At 43.7% G+C, this 23,387-nt stretch overlaps 2 long non-coding RNA genes across 2 annotated transcripts; one reads left to right on the top strand and one right to left on the bottom strand.

The window, feature by feature from the left end:
- Positions 1–995: 995 nt before the first annotated feature.
- On the bottom strand, positions 996–11,567 carry LOC129627070 (uncharacterized). The gene is made up of 4 exons (XR_008702405.1): positions 11,220–11,567; positions 8,991–9,152; positions 4,609–4,923; positions 996–3,913 (listed from the first exon to the last, which is right to left on the bottom strand). It is a non-coding gene; the product is annotated as an uncharacterized LOC129627070 (long non-coding RNA).
- LOC129627071 (uncharacterized) lies at positions 9,692–16,190 on the top strand. The gene is made up of 3 exons (XR_008702406.1): positions 9,692–10,128; positions 12,540–12,631; positions 12,844–16,190. It is a non-coding gene; the product is annotated as an uncharacterized LOC129627071 (long non-coding RNA).
- The last annotated feature ends 7,197 nt before the right edge of the window (positions 16,191–23,387 follow it).

The raw sequence follows: 23,387 nt of genomic DNA, 5'->3' as shown, positions 1-23,387 counted from the left end.
ACATTCCATCAAAGCCTGTGGCTATGGCCTGGTTGCCATCCCAGGCCAGTTTCCTCTCCCATGTCAGCTCTGGTCCAGGAGCAGACCGGGTTCAGCCCAACACCCCCCTATCTCCAGAAGAGACCAAAATGAGGAAACTCCCTTCATCCTCTAAATCCCCATGTCTTCCCTAGAAACTTCCCTGAAACTCTGTTCTTATTACTGCAGCCTGTTCTCCAGGTCTTGGGTACAGGTTGTGGGGGCAGGGTTGGGCCATCTGAGGGACAAATAAGGGCTGTACTGAGGTGGAACCGCCCCCATCACTGACTTAATGACTTTGAACAATCTTGAACTCTCCTCTCTCTTTCCTCAAGATGAATTGTCACTTCCTTTAGGAGTGGGCTGGGCAATGCACAGTGGCCCATAACTCTCTCTTCCTTTCTCAGGCAAGACTGAATACTAGGGAGATTTCAGCTGATGCTATCAGGATGGCACCCCAGTTTCCAAATAAAAACAAATGGAGGCTACTTCCCTTTTGTTGTTCATTCCATTGAGAGGTAGAGCCTTGTCTCTTCACCTCTCTGCACTTGAGCCTGGCCAAATGGTTGGCTTTGGCTAATAAGAAAAGTTATGACCAACCTAGACAGCATATTAAAAAGCAGAGACATTACTTTGCCAACAAGGTCCATCTAGTCAAAGCTATGTATCCAGTAGTCATGTATGGATGTGAGAGTTGGACTATAAAGAAAGCTGAGCACAGAAGAATTGATGCTTTTGAACTGTGGTGTTGGAGAAGACTCTTGAGAGTCTCTTGGACTGCAAGGAAATCCAACCAGCCCATCCTAAAGGAAATCAGTCCTGAATATTCATTGGAAGGACTGATGTTGAAGCTGAAACTCCTATACTTTGGCTACCTGATGTGAAGAGCTGACTCATTTGAAAAGACCCTGATGCTGGGAAAGATTGAAGGTGGGCGGAGAAGGGGATGACAGAGGATGAGATGGTTGGATGGCATCACCGACACAATGGACATGAGTTTGAGTAGACTCTGGGAGTTGGTGATGGACAGGGAGACCTGGCGTGCTGAAGTCCGTGGGGTCACAAAGAGTCAGACATGACTGAGCAACTGAACTCAACTGGATGACACATTAGCAAAGGTGACACAAACAGAGGCTTGAAAAGAGCTGTAAATTGGGATCTGCTCTCATTTGCTCCTCTTGGAACCCAGTGGCCAGTGAAAAGCCTGGGGTGGCCTATTGGATGCTGCAGACACGTGTCACAGTTGCCTCTGAGCCATAGTCAACTGCTAGATATGCGATGAAGCCATACACGTTCAGTCAGCTCCTGGCTGAACGGCCAGATGAGCTGAAGCCACATGGGTGTGCTGAGGCAGGACCAGCAGAAGCAGCACCTCGCTGAGCTCAGTTCAAGTTGCCAATACCCAGAATTGTGAACTACTCAGTGATTGTTTTCTTAGCCAAAACACACATTTTGGGATTGTTACACATCAATAGTTAACTGACCTATTAATGGAAGGGCAGAAGAGGGAATATAGAACTGATGGAATAAGTATCCACAGCTGATGGATTAAAGAAGATCTAAGGTCTCGAGCAATGACTGAGCGACTTCACTTTCACTTTTCACTTTCATGCATTGGAGAAGGAAATGGCAACCCACTCCAGTGTTCTTGCCTGGAGAATCCCAGGGATCGTGGAGCCTGGTGGGCTGCCATCTACGGGGTCACACAGAGTCGGACATAACTGAAGCGACTTAACAGATAACAGTTAACAAGGTCTTTTTCAGATACTGAAATTCTAAGATTCGTTGAGAAGATCTCAATGTCAATAACAAATAAAAGGCACATAATTTAAATTTACAATTTCAGACCGCATCTGCTCTTCCCTCTGTTTTATATTATAAATCTCATAGATACACAATGTGTGACCATAAAGAACTATGACTGATAATCACTGCAGTGATCTCATTACTTACTGCTGCCAAGGCAGGGCCTTTTCTGAGTTGTGGACTTTGTAAATGTTTACTTCACATGATTCATGTCTCAATCTTGGATAAAAGCTATCTGCATCAGAAAAAATGAGTTGAGACTTACGCATGAATTAATTTTTTAATAAAAAGATATTGAAATCACTTGCACAGTCACACACACCCATAAAAGACTGCAGCCGCTGTAACACTAAAGGAAATTACCTCCAGGCTCCCATCCAGGACAATGCAATTTCAGCAACTAAGACAGAAGCCTTGAAAATAAGAGCTAACACCGGAAATGATGACAAATCCATAACGCCCATTGCTGAAGAGCGGCAAAGGAAGACCAGAGTGATAACGACACAGTGTGAATTCCAAGTGTTTTTACCTGGCACTGACGGCAAGTGACAGAACCTGCTTTCATAATGACAGTATAATTAAATCATCCATGGTTTATCCAAATGATTTCTGAAAGCCAGGAAAGAAAATAGCGCAATTGGATTTTGGAGAAGATTCCCTTTGGCTGAGGTTTCTGTTTCGTGCCCACAAGTCAGAGATTTCTAATAGATGGGACACGGCCCTGCCCTGGTTTACACATCTGGCATCCACCTTAAGTCACACGTGGGGAGACGCAGGAATGAGGGAGACGCAGGAGGGAGGCAGACGCAGCTTTGTGCATCAGTCACGCTGAGGACTGTGGGTCTGCAGCTCTGGGAAAATGTCCTCTTTCAACTCTGCGATCAGTGCTTTCCCCTCCTGCGCTGTGACACAGTTTTCTCTTTGAAGCACAGAGACATCAGGAGACGGTTGGTGGTTCTCATCTCCATTTACGCTCCCCCTACCCTCCTCCACTTGCTGTCCTCCACACCCCGCCCCCAGCCCACCTCCTGGGCCTCAAAGAGAGTCCTCCTCCAGACACGCAGGGCTGACCCATCACGAGGCACGGCCACCCTTACTCATTACAGAACATTCTCTCTTCTTATCTTGCCTTTTTTTAGCCTGAAGGACAAAGACGGAGAGGGGAGTCTTGATTTTCCTTGTTAGTCTGCTCCAGCTGGCAGCCTTGCCAATCTCTAATATCAGTTGTGATGTGACAGTTATTTTTTTTTAACTCTAGCATCTCATTTTATGCGATTTTATGGGTAACAGGATGGGAATTCAGCTTAGAAAACTTTTAACAAACAATCATTCAACAATAAAAATGAGGACAAAAAGGATGACTATGACAAGCAAAATAAAACAGCCCCTGCTATGCCAAGAACGTACACTAATCATGTTTCCAAGGGACACGCTTCTTATCTGTTTAATAATGATCCGGAACCTCCTCATCACGTCTCTCTTGGGCTCTTTAGTTATGCAAAGCTGACTCATGTCTGAACTTAGAACAGTGGACACCCAGAGCCTCAGACTCTGAGCTTCAGAAGGGACCTCAGTGTGCATTCTGGTTGATTGGGTCCACCGCGTCCCCCACACATGTTGGGAGTTGGAGAACAAGAATGAAGAGGGTTATGGGTTGAACTGCATCCCCTGAAAAGATGTGTCAAAGCCTTAATCCCCAACACTTGTGGATGCACCCTTATTTGGAAATAGGGTCTCTGCAGATATAATCAAGCATCAGATGAGGTCATTAGGGTGGCCCCAATCCAATACAACTGCTGTCCTTCCCAGAGGAGGAGGGATCCTGGGACAGACACAGGAGAGGAGAACACCATGTAACAGATGGAGGCAGAATGCGAAGGGCTGCAGCTGTGAGCTTAGAGAGCCAAGGACTGCTGGCAACCCATCCGAATCCAGCAAGAGGCAAGGAAAGATGCTCCCCTCCAGGTTTCAGAAGGAGCCTGACCGTGCCGATACCTTGATTTCAGACTTCATTCTCCAAAATGGTGAGATGAGTGAGACATCTCTGTTGTTTCAAGTCACGTGGTTTGTGACACTTGTTTCAGCAGCCCTAGGAAATGGATACAGAGAGTTAGGCAAACTGCCCATGATCCCAGGGTGAGTGATGCCTGAGGACACACCAGAGCACAACCCTTGTGAGTCCCACTCCAGAGTCAGTCCACTGTCCTGGCCTTTATTCCTCTGAGGCATCATAGCTAAGTTGTATGCACATGTGTTTTCTTACATCTTGTTTTTGTTCCGGATTTCTATAATTTCCCTCAAACAGACTTCCCTCACCTCTCCCTTTTTTTGTTTTGAAAAACTTGAAACATAAAAGTTGAAAGAATAACCCAAGGAACACACATATTTCCTACACCTAGACTCACCAATTAACATTTTGCCATGTTTGTTTCTCTCTCTCCATGTTTTGGGAGCCCTTGTCTTGAGCCCCTTGAAAGTTGCAGCTCTCAGGACATTTCACACCTAGAATATTTCAGCACGAATCTCCTGAATTCTGAATTCTCCTGACCAAAGACATCCTCCTTCATAATGCTCAGAGGCAAGGAATTTAGCAGCAAAAGGATAATCAAACACAGATTATATTAAAGTTTCTCCAATTTGCCCCCAAATGTCTTTTATAGATATTTTTTTTCTTTCTCCCCTCCCTTTCCCTCTACTCTCTCTCCTTCCTTCAGTGTCCTTCAGCACTGTATCCCCCAGCTGCCAGGTCTCTTTGGTCTCTTTTAATTTAGAGCATTTACCCACCTAGGTTTTTTTCCCTTTTTGGTCTGGCTTTCATAATGTTGACATTTTTGAAGAGTCCAAGCCAATTGCCTAACAGAATGTCCCACCATCTGGATTTGTCGGCTTATTTCCTCATGATCAGATTCAGGTTAACCATTTTCTGGTACGAATATTCCCAGGTGAAGCCATGCACTTTCCACGGCATCTCAGGGAGAACCTCAAGGCAGTCAATAATTACTGTGGCTGCAGATGCTGGGTTCACTGGTGATGGTGTGGCCCGTCTGGTCTCCCCACTGGAAACGTACCATTCTTTTCCTGTTGTCATTAATGAATTGTCTGTGGGGGATATTTGAGAGAAGACTTGTCCTTAACTACTTAATACAGTACATCCAGAGTTAACAACAAATGCTGACTTGGTATTAGATGTCACTCCACAACTGAAATGCAATACCTAACACGCCCTGCTTGATTTACCACATGTTTTTCATTAAGAGTTGAAGGGGGAGTTAAGGTTAAAATCCTCCTTCTTTACAAACCACCTGCCTATGGAAATCAGATGGTCATTCTCATAGTTTCACCAGCACTTACAATATTATCCAGGTATTGGCCTCAGGCAAGATTTCAGACTACCTAAAATTGACATTGAAAGTTAAGAAGGCATACCCCCCAAAAGTTAACTATATCAAATAGTTAACTTGTTGCTGCCGCTGCTGCTAAGTCGCTTCAGTTGTGTCCGACTCTCTGCGACCCCATGGACTGCAGCCTACCAGGCTCCTCCGTCCATGGGATTTTCCAGGCAAGAGTACTGAAGTGGGTTGCCACTGCTTTCTCCCCGTTAACTTGTTAGGTAACCTCAGTGCTCAAACCTGAAAATTACGTTAGGTAAATGAAAATTTTCTCAGCCCATCAGTATCGCAATAGTCCAAGTATCACGGATAACACAGGTCTTACATGGTTACACTTGCGGCAGCGTGGTATTTTCCTTGTTGGCTATCACACAGGACATGAACTTGAGAAAGCAGGACAAAAATAGATCTCCAAAGCCATGTCAATCATCTTTGAGAGGTCAAAACTCCTCATGGCTTTAATTGAAAGTTACTGCTGTGATAAGTAGTATAAAAGAAAAACACACCTACGTCTCTGCATGAATATTAAGCAAGGTGATTACGAAACATCAGCCACGAAGGCCACCCTCAGGGACTTCATAAGCCACTAAAGTTTGGTTCTGCTGTGAATTCCTGTGGAGTTTTTTCTGCAGTGATTTCCCCCCTGGACTGCAGGTGCCATGAGAACAGGGATTTGTTTGGTCCTGTTTGTCCTCCGGTATTCAGAACGGTGGGCTTCCCCCATGGCTCTGCGGTAAAGAATCTGCCTGCAATGAGGAGCCAGAGGAGACACAGGTTCGATCCCTGGGTCAGGAAGATCCCCTGGAGGAGGGCATGGTAACCCACTCCAGTATTCTTGCCTGGAGAATCCCTTGGACACAGGAGTCTGGTGGGCTATAATCCATAGGGTCGCAAAGAGTCGGACACAACTGAAGCAACTTAGCACGCACGCATACTTTCAGAAAGAACAGTATCTGGGTGTCCAACAATTACTGGTTGAAGGAATGAATGACTCAAATAGTGCTCATCAGGTTAGGTCAATTCAACACTTCTAAGGAACCAATGAAACCTCGTGGACCTTTTATTCTCTTTTTTCCCTTAATTTATTTTTAATTGGAGGATAATTGCTTTACAATGTTGTGTTGATTTCTGCCATACAACATCATGAATCAGCTGTAAGTATACATGTGTCCTCTCCCTCTTTGTTTTCTTTTAATTACAAAATTTGGTGCTAAGGTGTGGAAAGGGCCCTTTTTAGCTTCTCTATCCCAACTTCCAACAGCTTAGCTGGCCATTTCAGGGTGGACAGCATACCTCTATGTGCCAGACTGGGTCACAGTTCTACCCCTTGAAGCCCATGTTTCTCTCTTTTTTAAAATACAGAATAGGAGCCAGAAAGGACATGGAATATTCCATCATCTCATCCTCTCTTGTGTGTTTATCTCCTTCTAATATATCCATTACTGGGTTGCTAAAGGTCATGGGAAGAGTGAAGCCTGTGGATTATTAATAGAATACATAATTCGCTTAAATAACATTTTTTTTCTCCACATGACATAAAATTTGTATTTATCTCCTTTAACATTTGAGAGTTAAGCAGAATAAATGATCTGCCCTATAAACATAATTTCATTGTTCACGTGCAGATGCTTTAGTTTCAAGGAAGCTGAATCAACCAGCGCACATGGTCACTTGAATCAGGACACTCCAGACACAGAGAGGGGAGATAGTGCAGAGCCAAGGACAGAAGGGCCAGGAGAGAGGCTCTTCTCTCGGGAGGAAGTGACAACAATAAAAATTTAAATATAAGAAGAATAGTAATAGCTTGTGCTTATTGCATGCTTATTACTTCTGTTTACAACAGCCCTTTGGAGTAAGGCTATTATTTCCATTGAAGAGAGGAGAAAATTAAAGCTTAGCAATGTGGTGACTTGACTGCAGTAATGAGTGAGCAAGAATTTGAATCCTCTGACTTCAGAGCTTCTTACTTCACCACACACAGGGCTGCTTCCAAATGCACAGTAGAAGAGCCTGCTATTTACAAGTGTTGTCTTGCAAATTTTCTGGGAAATCTTTGATCATTTTTTAAAGCATTTTTGCTGGAAGGAATCCTGTAAGATCACTGCCCCAGAGTTCAGATAGGGAAATCCCTATAGTATTCTTCTTAAATCTAATACCTTTTGATATTATTCAGCCCTTTTATCATCTTTGTCATTCTCCTTGAATCCCTCTTCAAAGATGATACATTCCCTAAAATTATGGATATAGCTCAACTCCTGAGAGGCATCCATTTGCAAATAGATGAAAAGCTTTGCCACTGTAGGTGAGATGAACAAGGTAGACTGACAACGTGGCAGGTTAAATATTCCATTACCACTGACCTGCTCAGACACACAGACACAATGGCTCACTCTTCTGTCCCCTGGTGAAAAATCAGGGGAGAAAAGGGGCCCATATATACAAAGGTTACTTTTTAATCCAATACCCGGAAAGAAGTAGAAGGTTTACAATCATCAAGCTTAATCTTATCTAAACTTCTGAAGATTTTATACAGAGGGGTGAAGGTTGAGGGGATGGGGATGGGAATCCTTCTAAAACCAGTATTCATGTTGGCAACAGCAGCTCTCCAAAGCTACAGTTCAAATTCTGCAGCACTGTGGGCACTTTTTTTTTTTCTCTTACACCCACCCCCCTCCACATTCCCCCAGACACATACTAGAAAAACATTCAAAGCCAGTTTTTTTTTTTTTTTTTTAATTTTATTTTATTTTTAAACTTAACATAACTGTATTAGATTTGCCAAATATCAAAATGAATCAAAGCCAGTTTTTAAATGCAAGCATACATTTTTTTCTTTCTCGCAAATTAGTTTCCCCTTAATGTAGATATTGTTAAACCACTGACAGGCAAACAGCAAGAATGCCTTTACATGAGTATCTCTTTCTTCCAACCCCAGCACAGATATAACCATCCTCACAAGGGCTTCTAGCCGTTTAGGTTTCAAGGACCAATAAATGAATGCACACAAGAAAATTTGGATGATGCTAGGTTGCCAAGTTTCATTTTGCAATGAAAGAAAACAATAATATATATTATCATCATGTCTTCATGAAGTGAAGGACATCACAGGAAAAAGAATGTCAATACATAATTTCATGATAAATTAAGATTTTTTTAATCTTAAAATTAGCTTATGGAGTTTTGTTTTTTTTCTCACTCTGCCACAAGTCAGTGAAAATTCTATTAGAGACTAGCACTGGTCCTGAGACCAACATTTGGGGGCCACCAATCTAAGAGAGGTCTTTCCTGGTAAAATCTTCCTCCTCCACCACTAATCCCCTTCTTTCTCCTCAAGGATTTTGTGAATACTTCTGCTATCTCACATGGTTTCATAATTGTTCCTGTTAATATTTACCTAGCAGCTAGACCACAAGTTTTTAAAGGTACAAAGCTGTGTCTTAGCTTTTTATCCAATTAGAGAACATAGCACAAAGCCTAGAACACTCTAAGAGAATTTAACAAATCAATTTGTACTTAAATCAGTCAAGGCTAAAGAGAAAATTCTCTCCCTAGACCAAACTGATCATCTCATTTGCAAACTGGCATACCACAAAGTCCTGGAGGGAGGTCACAGAGATGTACAAGAAGTCATAGCAACATTCAAATACCACGGGCGCACAGCGATGGTTTGCAAATTTTAATTGAAGTTCAACACCACTGTTCTGAAAAACAATCTCAGGAAAGAAATCGGTTTGGGGCTATGTTTAAACATGGAGACTGACATCAATTTATACATACCTCAAATGAAAATGGAATTTCCAGAAACAGAATAGAGTTAAGAATCAAGAGGTGGGGCAATAGTCCGCAGCAGTTCAGATCCTCTTTGTTCATTTGTCCAGGTGGTTTATTGGTGAGTCATGGATCTGAGGTCTGAATACCAAACACTGAGCCGGCAGTTTCCTGAATCCAGGAAAACAACACGTCCTAATTTATTACCCTGACAAAATGTGGCCACAGATCAGCAATGCAGTAAAACATATGTTCCATAAAAATATCTTTATAGATTTTCTCATTACACTAACAAACGAGGGGTGGAATCACCTTATGGAGGGGGGCGGGCAGAATCACTGAAAACTTCCATCCTTTATATACCCATGTCTCCCATGAAGCAAAGAGTATAAAAAGTGGGAGCACTTACAATTACTATCAATTGTTTCTTGCACTACCAAAGTCAGAGGCTATCAGCCTATATAGTGTCATGTTAGCTATTACTCTCCACTTCTTAGTGGGACCCGACAGTTAGATCATTTAGTGTTGTCTTATGGATTAAAATCAAATTTACTTTTAGCAGCGATTAAATAGTTATGAGGCAATACAAAGCTTTATGGATGGAACTGTGGCAGCATTGGCAACTCGTAAGCAGAATCAGAGGAAGAAAACTGAAGCCCAGAGCCTCCTCCCTTGCTGTGCTCATTCACCTGTTCCTCAAGCTGAAAAGGGGGGGGGGGGGGATGAAAGCAGCTCTGGGGACCAAACTGGAGCATATCCAGAGCCAGTGCTTTTCTAGAAGCGACATCCCGCAGGCTCAGCCACGCTATTTCCTCCCTGAGAGCGACAGCTTCCAAGGTGGCCTCCAGCGATCCTATCCCTGGGACTCACGCCCTTGCGGACTCCTTTCCCTTTACCAGGGTTGGTTTGTGTGACTGGTGGAAGACGAGAGTGATCGTCACTTCTGAGATTAAGTTATAAAAGACTTTGCAGCTTTCAGACAGTTAGAGCCCCAGCAGACGGCTCGACTGCAACCCCACCAGCCCCGGAGCTAGAACTACCCAACTGAGCTGCTCCCAGACTCCTGACCCTCAGGAATCAACTGAGAAATTATGTGTTTGTTGGTTTAAGCTGCTAGTTTTGGAGGGGATTTGTTACCTGGCAATAGGTAAGTAGTACACCCACTGTGATCTCCGGCAAGTTAAATAAATTAATTGAGCCTCTGCTTCCTCATCTATAAAGTGGGGGCTGACGTAAATAGAAATATATTTATAATTATTGTCCTTTGTTTTGGAATTTAGGACTGCCTTCAGAGATACATAAAATACAAGGCAGCATAAATTAAAAGAGGAGGGAGGATAGAAAACCAAGGGGAGGGAAAAAATAAGAAACAGGAAAGAGGCTAAAAAATTATATATTACACACAACTAAAATTGGGCCACAATTATGGATCTGAAACTTAGCATAACTCCTTCAACTTCCTCCTGCCTCTGCCAACCCCACCACACCACACACACACACAGGGTCATGTGTTAATTGCATTCAGAGTCCAAAAATTTAAAAAAGAAATTCAATTATTTAAGAGACATATAATTATCCTTAGAGCTAATGTGAATGAGAATTTTCCTTGGGCACTCCCTAAAGCAGATACTGCGTGGGGTACAAGCTGAGGCCTTCAAACGAGGGATAATTTAATGAAGTGGGATGATACACATAGTGTCTTGTATCAGGCTGGCCTGTCGTAAGGCTTGTCCAACAGTGCCTGCTGTTAATACTACCATTCAGAGCAAAGTTTTATCAGTACTACAGCTCCCTTCCAAGAAAAGTTTGCTCTCCACAGACTACAACTCTTGACTTGCCATTCTCATCAACATTAAAAATAGCCCATTTTCAGCCGTAAACTTAATGGGAACAGTTGCAGGAAATCCTGGATATTCCAAATTGTTTCTCGTCTTCCTTCCATTGCACTAAGAAGCTCAGTGGACATAACTGTCTGCCCTCATGTTCACAAAGCTGTGGGCCTCCCCTTTAAACCCTTTCTTGTTATCTCACTACCAAGTCTTAATGTTTTCAGTAATGTCTCTTCCCATCTGATTTCTTTTATATTTTTGCTGCCACTGCCTAGCGCTGAGTTCTGACTCATGACTCCCGGATGTAGGCAAGAGCCCTGTATTAGTCAGTTCTGGCTGCTGTAACAAAAATATTGATACAATAGCCTGGTCAGCTTAAACAGGAGATGCTTATTTCAGTATTTCTCACAGTTTTGGAGGCTGGGAAATCCAAGAGCAAAGTGCTGATTGATTCTGCTCCCTGGTGAGGGTGTTCTTCTCTGGCTTGTAGATGGCCTTCTCCATGTGTCCTCCCATGGCAGAGAGAGACAGAGAGGGAGAGAAAGCTCCCTGATGTCTCTTCTTAGAAGGGAGCTAATCCCATTATGAGGGCCCCATCCTCATGACCTCATCTAAACCCAAGCACCTCCCCAAGCCCTACCTCCTAATCCATCTCACTAGGAATTAGGGCTTCAAGATAAGAATCATGGGGGACATTTCAGTCCATATCAAGTCACAGTCTTTCCCAGCAGAGCCAAAATTCATGACTGTAAGAGCACTTTTTCTGTCTTCTTTCATAAGGATTTAGTCAAGCATCAGCCTGGGTTCAGACTGCAGGATGAGAAAGCCTGACATCCTTGAAATTAAAGAACCTTCAAGAAACAAGACCCAACCTTCTGCCCCAACTCTAATTTCTGTACTTCACCCATCATAGCTCCTCCACTCTCTTGCTCCCTCTTGTCTCTGAGCTTTTTCTGTACTGTGAAACCTAGGATGCAACACTGCCACCCCCTTGCTGCAACCAATTCCATTCTTTAAACCTAGTTCAAATCCTAGCTGAGAATTGAGAGTCTGAGTTGGAAGGACTAACGATCACTCTGCCCAACCTTTAATCTCATTCATGCATCTATCCACCAAACCAACATTCATTTTGTACCTTCTGAGCCAAGTTAAAATGAACATGACAGATTCAGACCAGAAAGAAGTCACAAGTTGCACAGGGAGACTGGAATGCAAACGATTACAATGTAAATACAGCGTTTAAGGCCTGAAGAAGTGCTTTGGGAGCACATTCTTTGACACTTGTCTGGATTCTATTTGAATACCTCCAGGGACAGGAAACTCAGGTAGCTCATTCCATTTCAGGAAACTATAACCATGTAAAATTACTACATTGAGTTTAAATCTAACTTCTACACACTTATTCTAGTGGTGGCATTAGTGGTAAAGAACCCACCTGCCAACGAAGGAGACGTGAGTCATGGGTTTGATCCGGGTCGGAAAGATCCCCTGGAGAAGGAAATGGCAACCCACTCCAGTATTCTTGCCTGGAGAATCCCATGGACGGAGGAGCCTGGTGGGCTACAGTCCACGGAGTCGCAAAGAGTAGGACACGACTAAAGCGATTAAGCAGTTTAAAACTCCAAAGATTTCAGAGATAAATCTAGATTTCTTTTCGTATGTCTGTCAATTAGGTATTTGAAGATCACACCATAAATATCCCCAAACTTCTTATACTTTGTGATTCTAGGCTCTTCGCCCTGTTGGCTCTCTCCTTTGGCTCCACTGAAGATTTTTTACACCCTTCAAAATCTCCAGGGGATTTACCAAGGATTTACCAAGGTGAGCCCCTCCTTTGTTCTCATCTTAATGCAACCTAAGGTCACATTGCCCTTTTGTGGAGGGAAGGAGGTGACCTTATTACTTCTCATGGATGATCAAAATTTTCTTTTTTTCTCCCTCATTCATCTAAGTGACCTCTCCTCTTAAATGACTCATATTGGGGCTTGTTCATGCTATCTTGTATTATCAGCAAAAAAATTTTTTTTTGACAGAATACCAAACAATATAGGACAACAAATAATGTACAAATTTGGGAATAAACACAACAGAGCCAGCAGATACCCGGCACGTGCCCGAACAGCAAGGTACAAAGGAAATGCAGACTTCTCCAACGAGGCCTCAGGCGAGTAGGAGCTGACGGTGGTCATCCTGCCCAGGTGACCCGAACAGGCAGCCAGGGGCCATCACACAGGAGCGAGTCCACACAGAAGGGCAACGGGACAGCCATTGGAGGCTGACTAAGACAGACTCCCAAATGCTGCACAGAACTGAAATCACATGTAACGTGTAAGCTCCATACCAACTTGGGGAGCAGAGCACAGTCCTCGGGGACAACCAGAGGCATCTCTCACTTGTAGCCACACTTTGAAGCAGCTCTTTTACATGAAGACATAACGGCAAAATCAGCAGTATTTTCTATCTTCCTAGTTTACGTACCGACCATCGTTACTCATCAGAAGCAAATACTGGAGGAAACTTGAGGCCCTGGCACTGTGACCACGGCAGATGCGTGGGACTTACTCTCTTCTCTGTTAAGAAGAGGGGAAAAGCCCATTTCCATTGTGTCTGAGCAGCGTCACCAGCCGTTGATGGCAATGGGTCCGGGACCCCAGACCCTGCCCAGGGCTGCGTTACTGAAGAACTTCATACATTTTAACAAACATTCCAGTCTTTTCCCTTCAACTTTCCTATACTCTGGCAAAGCTTACATTTCTAATATTTAGCATTAAAAAAAAACCTGTGCCCGCAAGAAACAGTAAGTGAAAGTGTATCTCCCATACCGACTGTGACCCCAAAACTCGCCCCATAGAAGCACCCCCAGAGTGGTGACGGTTCTCTCTGTGATTGGAATGAGGGGGGGTCAACACCTGGGGTTAAGATCCCCGTCTAGACAGAAAGCAGGCATTCAGGTCACAAGTTGGGAGAAAATTTCATAGGAGGGAGAAAAAACAAAAAGGTAAAAACAAAACCCAAGTCCCTCACCACGTGGGCCTTTTACCCAAACAAAGGTAGGAGGGGATGGGCCAAGGGAGGCTGGGGACCGTTGCCGTGGTGGCGCTCGAGTGCATCAGAGCAAAGTCCTCCTAGGGAATGTCCTCGGTGTCCGAGCCTGCCTGCCGATGGGCTTGGCCACACCTGCACTGTTTGACAGCAAACACAGCCTGGCGCCACAAGGGGATGGGGGCTCTAGAGGCCGCCCCGCCCACCAAGAGGCAGCTGGCCACGCTGGAGGCCCCCCTTCTGCTGTTGGTGTCCTCTCCAGTCGTGTCCTCTGATGGTCATCCATCTCCAGCTGTGCTGGGGCATCTGTTTCATTAACGGGTTGTCCATCAAACCTGAACTGAATCCATCTCATGGACAAGCCCTGGCTCTGGCAGGAGGCCTTCATCAGCTTGCAGAATAGTGCGTGTATCTTGATCTTAAACTGGACCCTGGAGCCAACTTGCCCGGCCACCTTCAGGTTGATGTGGTCCTTCTCCATCTTCATTCCCTCCTGGGGCTTCTCCTTTGGACATGGCTGCACTCGGAGGGCAGTGGGACAGCAGGCAGCCCCTGGGGTGAGCAACTCACACTCTTGGCCTGCTGCTCTCCCACCGCAACCGCCTCAGCTAATTTTTTAATGTATAAATCTGCTGGGAGGGATTGGGGGCAGGAGGAGAAGGGGACGACAGAGGATGAGTTGGCTGGATGGCATCATCAACTCAATGCACATGAGTTTGAGTGAACTCCAGGAGCTGGTGATGGACAGGGAAGCCTAGTGTGCTGCGGTTCATGGGGTCACAAAGAGTCGGACACAACTGAGTGACTGAACTGAACTGAACTGAACTGAAGCGCTTTATAACTCAACATTCAGAAAACTATGATCATTGCATCCAGCCCCATCACTTCATGGCAAATAGATGGGAAAAGAGTGGAAACAGTGGCTGACTTTATTTTTGGGGGGATCCAAATTCACTGCAGATGGTGACTGCTGCCATGACATTAAAAGATGCTTACTCCTTGGAAGGAAAATTATGACCAACCTAGACAGCATATTAAAAAGCAGAGACATTATTCTGCCAACAAAGGTCCATCTAGTCAAGGCTATGGTTTTTCCAGTAGTCATGTATGGATGTGAGAGTTGGACTATAAAGAAAGCTGAGTAACGAAGAATTGATGCTTTTGAACTGTGGTGTTGGAGAAGACTCTTGAGAGTCCCTTGGACTGCAAGGAGATCCAATCAGTCCATCCTAAAGGAGATCAGTCCTGGGTGTTCATTGGAAGGACTGATGCTGAAGCTGAAATTCCAATACTTTGACCACCTGATTCGAAGAACTGACTCATTTGAAAAGACCCTGATGCTGGGAAAGATTGAAGGTGAGAGAAGGGGACAACAGAGGATGAGATGGTTGGACGGCATCACTGACTCAATGGACATGAGTTTGAGTAAACTCCAGGAGTTGGTGATGGACAGGGAGGCCTGGCGTGCTGTGGTCCAAGGAGTCGCAAACAGTTAGACACGACTGAGTGCCTGAACTGAACTGAAGCGCTTTACTCAAACAGAAGAATTCTTGGCAAAATCACTGCAGATGGTGACTGCAGACATGAAATTAAAAGACGCTTACTCCTTGGAAGGAAAGTTATGACCAACCTAGATAGCATATTGAAAAGCAGAGACATTACTTTGCCCACAAAGGTCCGTCTAGTCAAGGCTATGGTTTTTCCAGTGGTCACGTATGGATGTGAGAGTTGTACTGTGAAGAAAGCTGAGTAACGAAGAATTGATGCTTTTGAACTGTGGTGTTGAAGAAGACTCTTGAGAGTCCCCTGGACTGCAAGGAGTTCCAACAGTCCATTCTGAAGGAGATCAGCCCTGGGATTTCTTTGGAAGGAATGATGCTACAGCTGAAACTCCAATACTTTGGCCACCTCATGCGAAGAGTTGACTCATTGGAAAAGACTCTGATGCTGGGAGGGATTGGGGGCAGGAGGAAAAGAGGACGACAGAGGATGAGATGGCTGGATGGCATCACTGACTTGATGGATGTGAGTTTGAGTCAACTCCAGGAGTTGGTGATGGACAGGGAGGCCTGGCATGCTGCGATTCATGGGGTCGAGAAGAGTCGGACACGACTGAGTGACTGAACTGAACTGAAAGATACTTTTACTATATCATTCGTATTTTCCTTTAGTAAGTATATGAATGAATGAACAAGCGTTAAGAGCAAAAAGCACTGTGAAATGCAGAGCCACAGCCCTTTCTAAAAGATGTCCACACCACAGTCCCTCAGAACTGTATGCTGTGTGCTCCATGACAAGGGGGGATGAAGCTTGTAGATGGATGTACAGTTGCTAATGAACTAACTTTAAGATAAAGAGATTATCCTGGATTATAACCCGATGGGCCCGATGTAATCACAAGGCAGAAGAATCACAGTGAGAGTGACCTGAAGATGCTGCTGTCTCCCTTTGAAGGTGAAGAAAGGAGCTGTGAGTCAAGGAACTGTAGCAGCTTCTAAACACTGGGTGAGACAGGAAAACAGATCCTCCCCAAAGCCTCTGGAAGGGAATGTGGCTCTGCTGACATGCCTTGATTTTAGCCAACAGAGACCCACGTTAGACTTCTGACCTCCAGAACTGCAAGGTCTGTGTGCCGTTTTAAGCCATTGAAGTTGTAGTAACTTGTTACGGCAGCAATAGGGGAGTCATTTCGGTGCTACCACTTTGTGCTATTTGCCAGCCATCATTTTGCATTTTCTTTTAGATTATCATTATGACTTTGACTGTGTGGATCACAATAAACTGTGGAAAATTCTGAAAGAGATGGGAATACCAGACCACCTAACCTGCCTCTTGAGAAACCTATATGCAAGTCAGGAAGCAACAGTTAGAACTGGATATGGAACAACAGACTGGTTCCAAATAGGAAAAGGAGTACATCAAGGCTGTATATTGTCACCCGGCTTATTTTCACTTATATGCAGAGTACATCATGAGAAATGCTGGACTGGAAGAAACACAAGCTGGAATCAAGATTGCCGGGAGAAATATCAATAACCTCAGATATGCAGATGACACCACCCTTATGGCAGAAAGTGAAGAGGAACTCAAAAGCCTCTTGATGAAAGTGAAAGAGGAGAGTGAAAAAGTTGGCTTAAAGCTCAACATTCAGAAAACTAAGATCATGGCATCTGGTCCCATCACTTCATGGCAAATAGATGGGGAAACAGTGGAAACAGTGGCTGACTTTATTTTCTTGGGCTCCAAAATTATTGCAGATGGTGACTGTGGCCATGAAATTAAAAGACGCCAACCTAGATAGCATATTGAAAAGCAGAGACATTACTTTGCCCACAAAGGTCCGTCTAGTCAAGGCTACCCTATGGTTTTTCCAGTGGTCATGTATGGATGTGAGAGTTGGACTGTGAAGAAAGCTGAGCACTGAAGAATTGATGCTTTTGAACTGTGGTGTTGGAGAAGACTCTTGTGAGTCCCTTGGACTGCAAGGAGATCCAACCAGTCTGTCCTAAAGGAGATCAGTCCCGGGTGTTCATTGGAAGGACTGATGCTGAGGCTGAAACTCTAATACTTTGGCCACCTCATGTGAAGAGTTGACTCATTGGAAAAGACTCTGATGCTAGGAGGGATTGGGGGCAGGAGGAAAAGGGGATGACAGAGGATGAGATGGCTGGATGGCATCACTGACTCAATGGACATGAGTTTGAGTAGACTCTGGGAGTTGGTGATGGACAGGGAGGCCTGGCGTGCTGCGATTCATGGGGTCACAAAGAGTCGGACACAACTGAGCAACTGAACTGAACTGAATCCTTACAACACTGTTTAGATTTTTAAAGTGTTGAAGCTATTGGATATATTTGGAAAGATTACCCAGCTAGTAAGCTAGGATTTGAACTCAGGTGTCTCTGGCTCCAACTTATGTTCATTTTATAAAATCTCAATGCCTTAAGAAGGGATAAAATCACAACCCAGATACTGTACTGTAGTATATTCTGATTAGACTTCTGGAGTCCATTATTCCTAGCAGAAACTGGACACATAATTCGATAACTAACATTCTTCTTGTCTTCTTTCTCTCCTTGAACTTTCACCTCTCATGTGGATACTGATTAAAAAGTGCTTTATTTTAAACTGAACATATAGCTTTAAATAGATTAAATTTTTTACTTTGTATATCAACTATAGCTTATTACTAGGGTGTGAACTGAATATATTAGGTGGTGATATTGTTCAGTTACTAAGTCACGCCCAACCCTTTGTGACCCCATGGACTGCAGAATGCCAGGCTTCCCTGTCCCTCACTATTTCCGTTTGCCCAAGTTCATGTCCAGTGAGTCGGTGATGCCATCCAACCATCTCGTTCTCTGCTGCCCTCTTCTCCTCCTGCCCTCAATCTTCCCAGCATCAGGGTCTTTTCCAGTGAGTCGGCTCTTCACATCAGGTGGCCAAAGTATTGGAGCTTCAGCTTTAGCTTCAGTTCTTCCAGTGAATATTCAGGACTGATTTCCTTTAGGATTGACTGGTTTGATCTCCTTGCAGTCCAAGGAGGACTCTGAAGAGTCTTCTCCAGCACCACAAAAGCATCAACTCTTTGGCATTCAGCCTTCTATAGGTATACATGAGGTATTCACCTACAAATATTTACATCTAGTTTCCAAGGAAAATATGCTTTTATAATAGCTGATCTCATGGGGTAATGGGTGCAGTGACTTGAAACAGGAACTCGGTCCTTGTCTTCTTTGAAGAAATAATTCAGCACAGAGACAGATTGTGAAGCAGTGAAATCATTTATTAGAAGCAAAGTAGTGTGGAAGAACACACAGGTGGAGCTTCAGTGAAGTGTGGAATGAGGATTGTTTACATGGTTTATGTATGGACAGTGTTCCAGATTGTCTCTGACCAGTCATCTTGCTTGTCTCCATATTTGGCCTGACTCAGGGCCCTCTCTGGTGGATGTGCACTCATCTCTCAGTCAAGATAGATTCCAGTGTGAAAGTTTCTGGGAAGTTGGTGGGACATATTATGGGCTAGTTCCCTCTCCCTCCCTTGAACCCCAAGGACCTACTCTGTGCCTGTGTGGCTGGGAAATTCCCTTGACCACAAGAATGAGAAAATGTGGTTGCTTTGTGTTTCACTTTGTCAATCAGAGTCTAATGCTCCTGCTAGTATCTTGAGGTGTCAGCGGGGGACCAGTTGTGGCTGCTCAGCTAGCTACAACTGTTTTTCCTGAAAAACCATAACCAAACCCTACAGTGCTTTGACAAGAATGGCTATTCAGTGGAGACACACTTATCTGTGCAAAACTTATTGCTGGTTACAGATACAGAAACATGGGTGGAAATTCTGCAATTATAAGGATATATTTTACCTTCGGGTCCATAATGAAAATGTGAAAACTTTCTGTACTTTGACACGAGTTCATTACTGAGCATCTATTCTGTGCAGCGGTCACTAAAGCATAGCGCCTCAGAATGTAAGACGGATACTGTGCTACTTCCTATTTATGTAAGCAGTGCAAATCACCCTCAGTGAGATTCCTCTTCTGTGAAATGGATATAATGGTAAAACCTACCTTTTATGACTGTTATGAGGATACAGCCAGACAATGCACTTAGAACAGAAAACAGTATAAAGTAAGCATCCACTACCCCTCAGTTCTCACTATTATGCCAAGCTGCAGGTATATATGGATGTATAACAGTGACATGATCCATGCCTGTCCTTGGGAAGCTTATACTCTTATAGTTATGCTGTCCAGGTAAGCAGAGAATTATAGTTTTAAAGAAGTGTGTAGATCAGCAGCTACTATTTTTGAGTTCATAGTGTGGGGGCTTTTGCTGAAGTCTGCAGATTGGCATGGCCTGCTTCAGGGGCACTCATGACCTGGCACCTACTGTAATGTGCTCTAGATCCACCCCAAGGTCTCAGCTCCCCTGAAACCTTTCTGAAACCTTTTACCTTCTGTATTCTGGAGAATCATCTATAGAGACACACTGAATAAAAAAGTGTAATTTTTCACTGCCTAGTTGTCTGATGGCTAGACAATAAAACCCCTTCCCCCATGCACATCATCCTTAATATTCAAAGACAACCCCATTAGCAGGGATTTCTCAAGGAAAGCAACCCCAGATACCTACTTTCCATATTCGTTGTCATGTTAGGTCAATGCAGGAGATTTTTGCTTCTAATTTGGCAAGAGAACAATGATACATATATTTCCCTCAAACTACTACTGCTTCATGAATTCTGATGAGGATGGACTACTTTTAAAATATTAAATAAGTCTGAACACACCTATAACCTCTGACCCACAAGAAATGAGCCACAGTACATGATCTGCTTCTTTCTTACAGATGATTTGTTGATTTCAGCGCACAACTCCAAATAATTTAATTTCAAAGCAATTCTCAGTGCCAGGATGAATAAAACAAGTACCTAATGCTTAATAGTAAATACTCGCTGATTTCTTATCTAAGACCTGGAGGGAAGAAGGAGCTAAAGATTGTCTAGCAGCCTCTCTTTCCTCTAATCGTTGATTTTGGCAAAGGCCACGGTTAACTCACTAGCCATCAGGCGAACAGCATCGCAGACCCACTTGCAAGTCTATTTTAAGCTTCCTGTCTGGCACCACTGAGATTCTGCTGGACCATCTCCATGTTGTCACAGCTAACCTCCAATAACCCAAAGGTTTATATCATCTACCCATAAGAATACCAGGCCAATCTGGCTAAGCACTTGCTCATTTCCAGGTTTATTCTAGGGCAAGAAAATGACTATGTGTTAAGGGTCTAATTCAGGTACTGACTTTCATTTTTGGTGTTACAAAAAGCATTGTGTTAACAAAAATAGGTATTTTTGCACAGTGCTTTCTTTGTACTGGAGTATTTGGGAAGCCCCCTCCTCCTCTCTCCTTGCCTGCCCTTAACAAAAATTCTGGGTTATTTGGTGCTATTTTTCCACACCTTCCAATGTTAAAGTGTCAACAGGTGTTCTGGTGGCTAAAACAGTCTGTGAGAGCAGCAAACCCACAGACCTGCTCTGGCCTTGGCCAGATGGCCATGTGATAAAAAGAGCACTTCTGAAGCAAGCCTATTCACCTGGTGACCAAAAGGAGCTCCATCTAGAGACAGGAAGAAAGCCAGACCAGAGGGGAACAAGGCTGAGATACTTAAGAACCTCCCCCAGTGGTACAAGCACTTGGTTCCTGTGCAGGACTATAACTTTATTTACAACATACACGTCACAGAAGCATATAACTGCAGCTAGAGAACAAAACTTACACCTCTGAATGAATTTATTTCATAGGCATTACTTTGGGGGATCCTTTATTTTGATTCCAGAAATACCTTGGCAATGCCTTCAATTCTCAGGACAAATTCTTTTGACTATATTTAGTGGTGGCAAATGTCGATTTTTTGAGAGTAGGTGTTATTTTCAGAAATAGGTTGTTCAAAACTAAGAATATTAGCATGAGAGAATCAATACTATTTTGGTATAAAAACCAAGGTGCTAACTATAGTAAAATAAGTTGGATTTTCCTGTGCAGATCCAAAAACAATTTGAAAAGGTAATTTTTAAAGGGCTCTGACTAATGGCAATACTGGTGTTGAATAAGGTATATGCTACCAAGGTGATCTAAAGAGGTCATTGCTATGGTCCTGGAGTCTCATGACTCTATTTTCACAATAGAAAAAGTTTTGTAGACAGCAAACTAACCTAGTATAAACTTCATTTCTGAGTCCTCAGGCAGAAACTCTCAAAATAAAAATCCACTTATATTCAACTACCTGGTCTCCATGTCTGTAAAGCAGGAGCTAAGAGGTAGTGACATTCCTCATGTAAATAAATCACCTTAACCTGATATCCTAAGTTTGTAAGACTCCCAGGGACGGGGGAGCCTGATGGGCTGCCGTCTATGGGGTCGCACAGAGTCGGACACGACTGAAGCGACTAAGCAGCAGCAGCAGCAGCCACTCTATTAATAACCGCTTAGTATCTAGCTGTATAATATATTCTACTTGAGTGTATTTATCTCCTACTCTCTGCTGCTGCTGCTAAGTCACTTCAGTCGTGTCCAATTCTGTGCGACCCCACAGACAGCAGCCCACCAGGCTTCCCTGTCCCTGGGATTCTCCAGGCAAGAACACTGGAGTGGGTTGCCATTTCCTTCTCCAATGCATGAAAGTGAAAAGTGAAAGTGAAGTCACTCAGTCGTGTCCGACTCTGTGGGACCCCAGGGACTGCCGCCTACCAGGCTCCTCCATCCATGGGATTTTCCAGGCAAGAGTACTGGAGTGGGGTGCCATTGCCTTCTCCCTCCTACTCTCTAGGAGTCCTTAATAAAACAAACACACTGACCTGGACTTGTCTATAATATTAATAATAACTGATACTTACATAGCTCTTACTACTTACTTGTACTTTCTTAGCATGATATATATATATATTAACTCACTTAATACAAACCTGTGAGGGTAAAAAGTTTTAAAATATTACTATTTTTATTCCTATCTTATATATGAAAGAACCGAGCCAGGAAAAAGTTGCCCAAGACCACGTAGCAAGATGCAAAGCTGGGACTGGAACTCAGGTAGTCTAGTTCCAGCTGTGTTCTTCCTCACTTTGCTATACCACCCCATACAGCTTCTATGAGACTATAGAAAACAGATACTTAAATCAGATACTCAACAGAATGAAAGACCATGAAAAAAATACCAACTTATGGGAAGCTCATTTGAGAAGTAAAAAAGAGGGGTTGATGTGAAGCAGATAGGCCCATGTAAAATGGATGAGGGCCACATAAAAATAGCCACAAGAGTTCCGTGGGAAGCTTGGGGCTAGGCCAAAATGCCCTCTATTTAGAGAATAGAGGAGGCAGTTGGAAAGATCTAGCAGCTATAAAGAACCAATTCCTGGCACTGTTTTGTGTCTATAAAATTTCTCCTTTAATACATAAAATCAGATAGTGCAAATTAATAAAAAACAAAACTCCACAATACTGTTAATATGACAGCTTTTTATAGCCTGCGCACATCACTTTGGGAATTTTATCGGCTCGTAAGCAGATATGCTTAATAAGTCAGTTAACTGTTTTTAACAGTAGACAGGGTGGAGAAGGAAATGGCAACCCACTCCAATATTCTTGCCTGGAAAATCCCAGAGACGGGGGAGCCTGGTGGGCTGCCGTCTATGGGGTCGCACAGAGTCGAACACGACTGAAGCGACTTAGCAGCAGCAGCAGAATAAGTGCAATGATCTGCCTGATACCATCTCCAAGGAAGTTTTCAGAAGCCACTATCAGTGACTCAGTTCCCATAAAGAGGAGATTACCTATGGACAGAAGCAAGTGAAGCAGCCCCTGCCATGTCTACCCTTTAACCAAGACTGCCAACGCCACCCCAATCCAGCTTAACAGAAGTGGAAACTGAGGCTCACGGAGCATAAGTGACTTGGATGAAGGTCCTGACACAGAAAGTTCAGGGATCTTCCCATTTTCGCATTGTGCGTTCTACCCTTTTCTTATTCAGGGCAAATAAAG

This window comes from Bubalus kerabau, chromosome 14 (genome assembly GCF_029407905.1).
Source record: "Bubalus kerabau isolate K-KA32 ecotype Philippines breed swamp buffalo chromosome 14, PCC_UOA_SB_1v2, whole genome shotgun sequence".
Lineage (NCBI taxonomy): Eukaryota > Metazoa > Chordata > Mammalia > Artiodactyla > Bovidae > Bubalus > Bubalus kerabau.
This window is presented reverse-complemented; position numbering and strand designations above follow the sequence as displayed.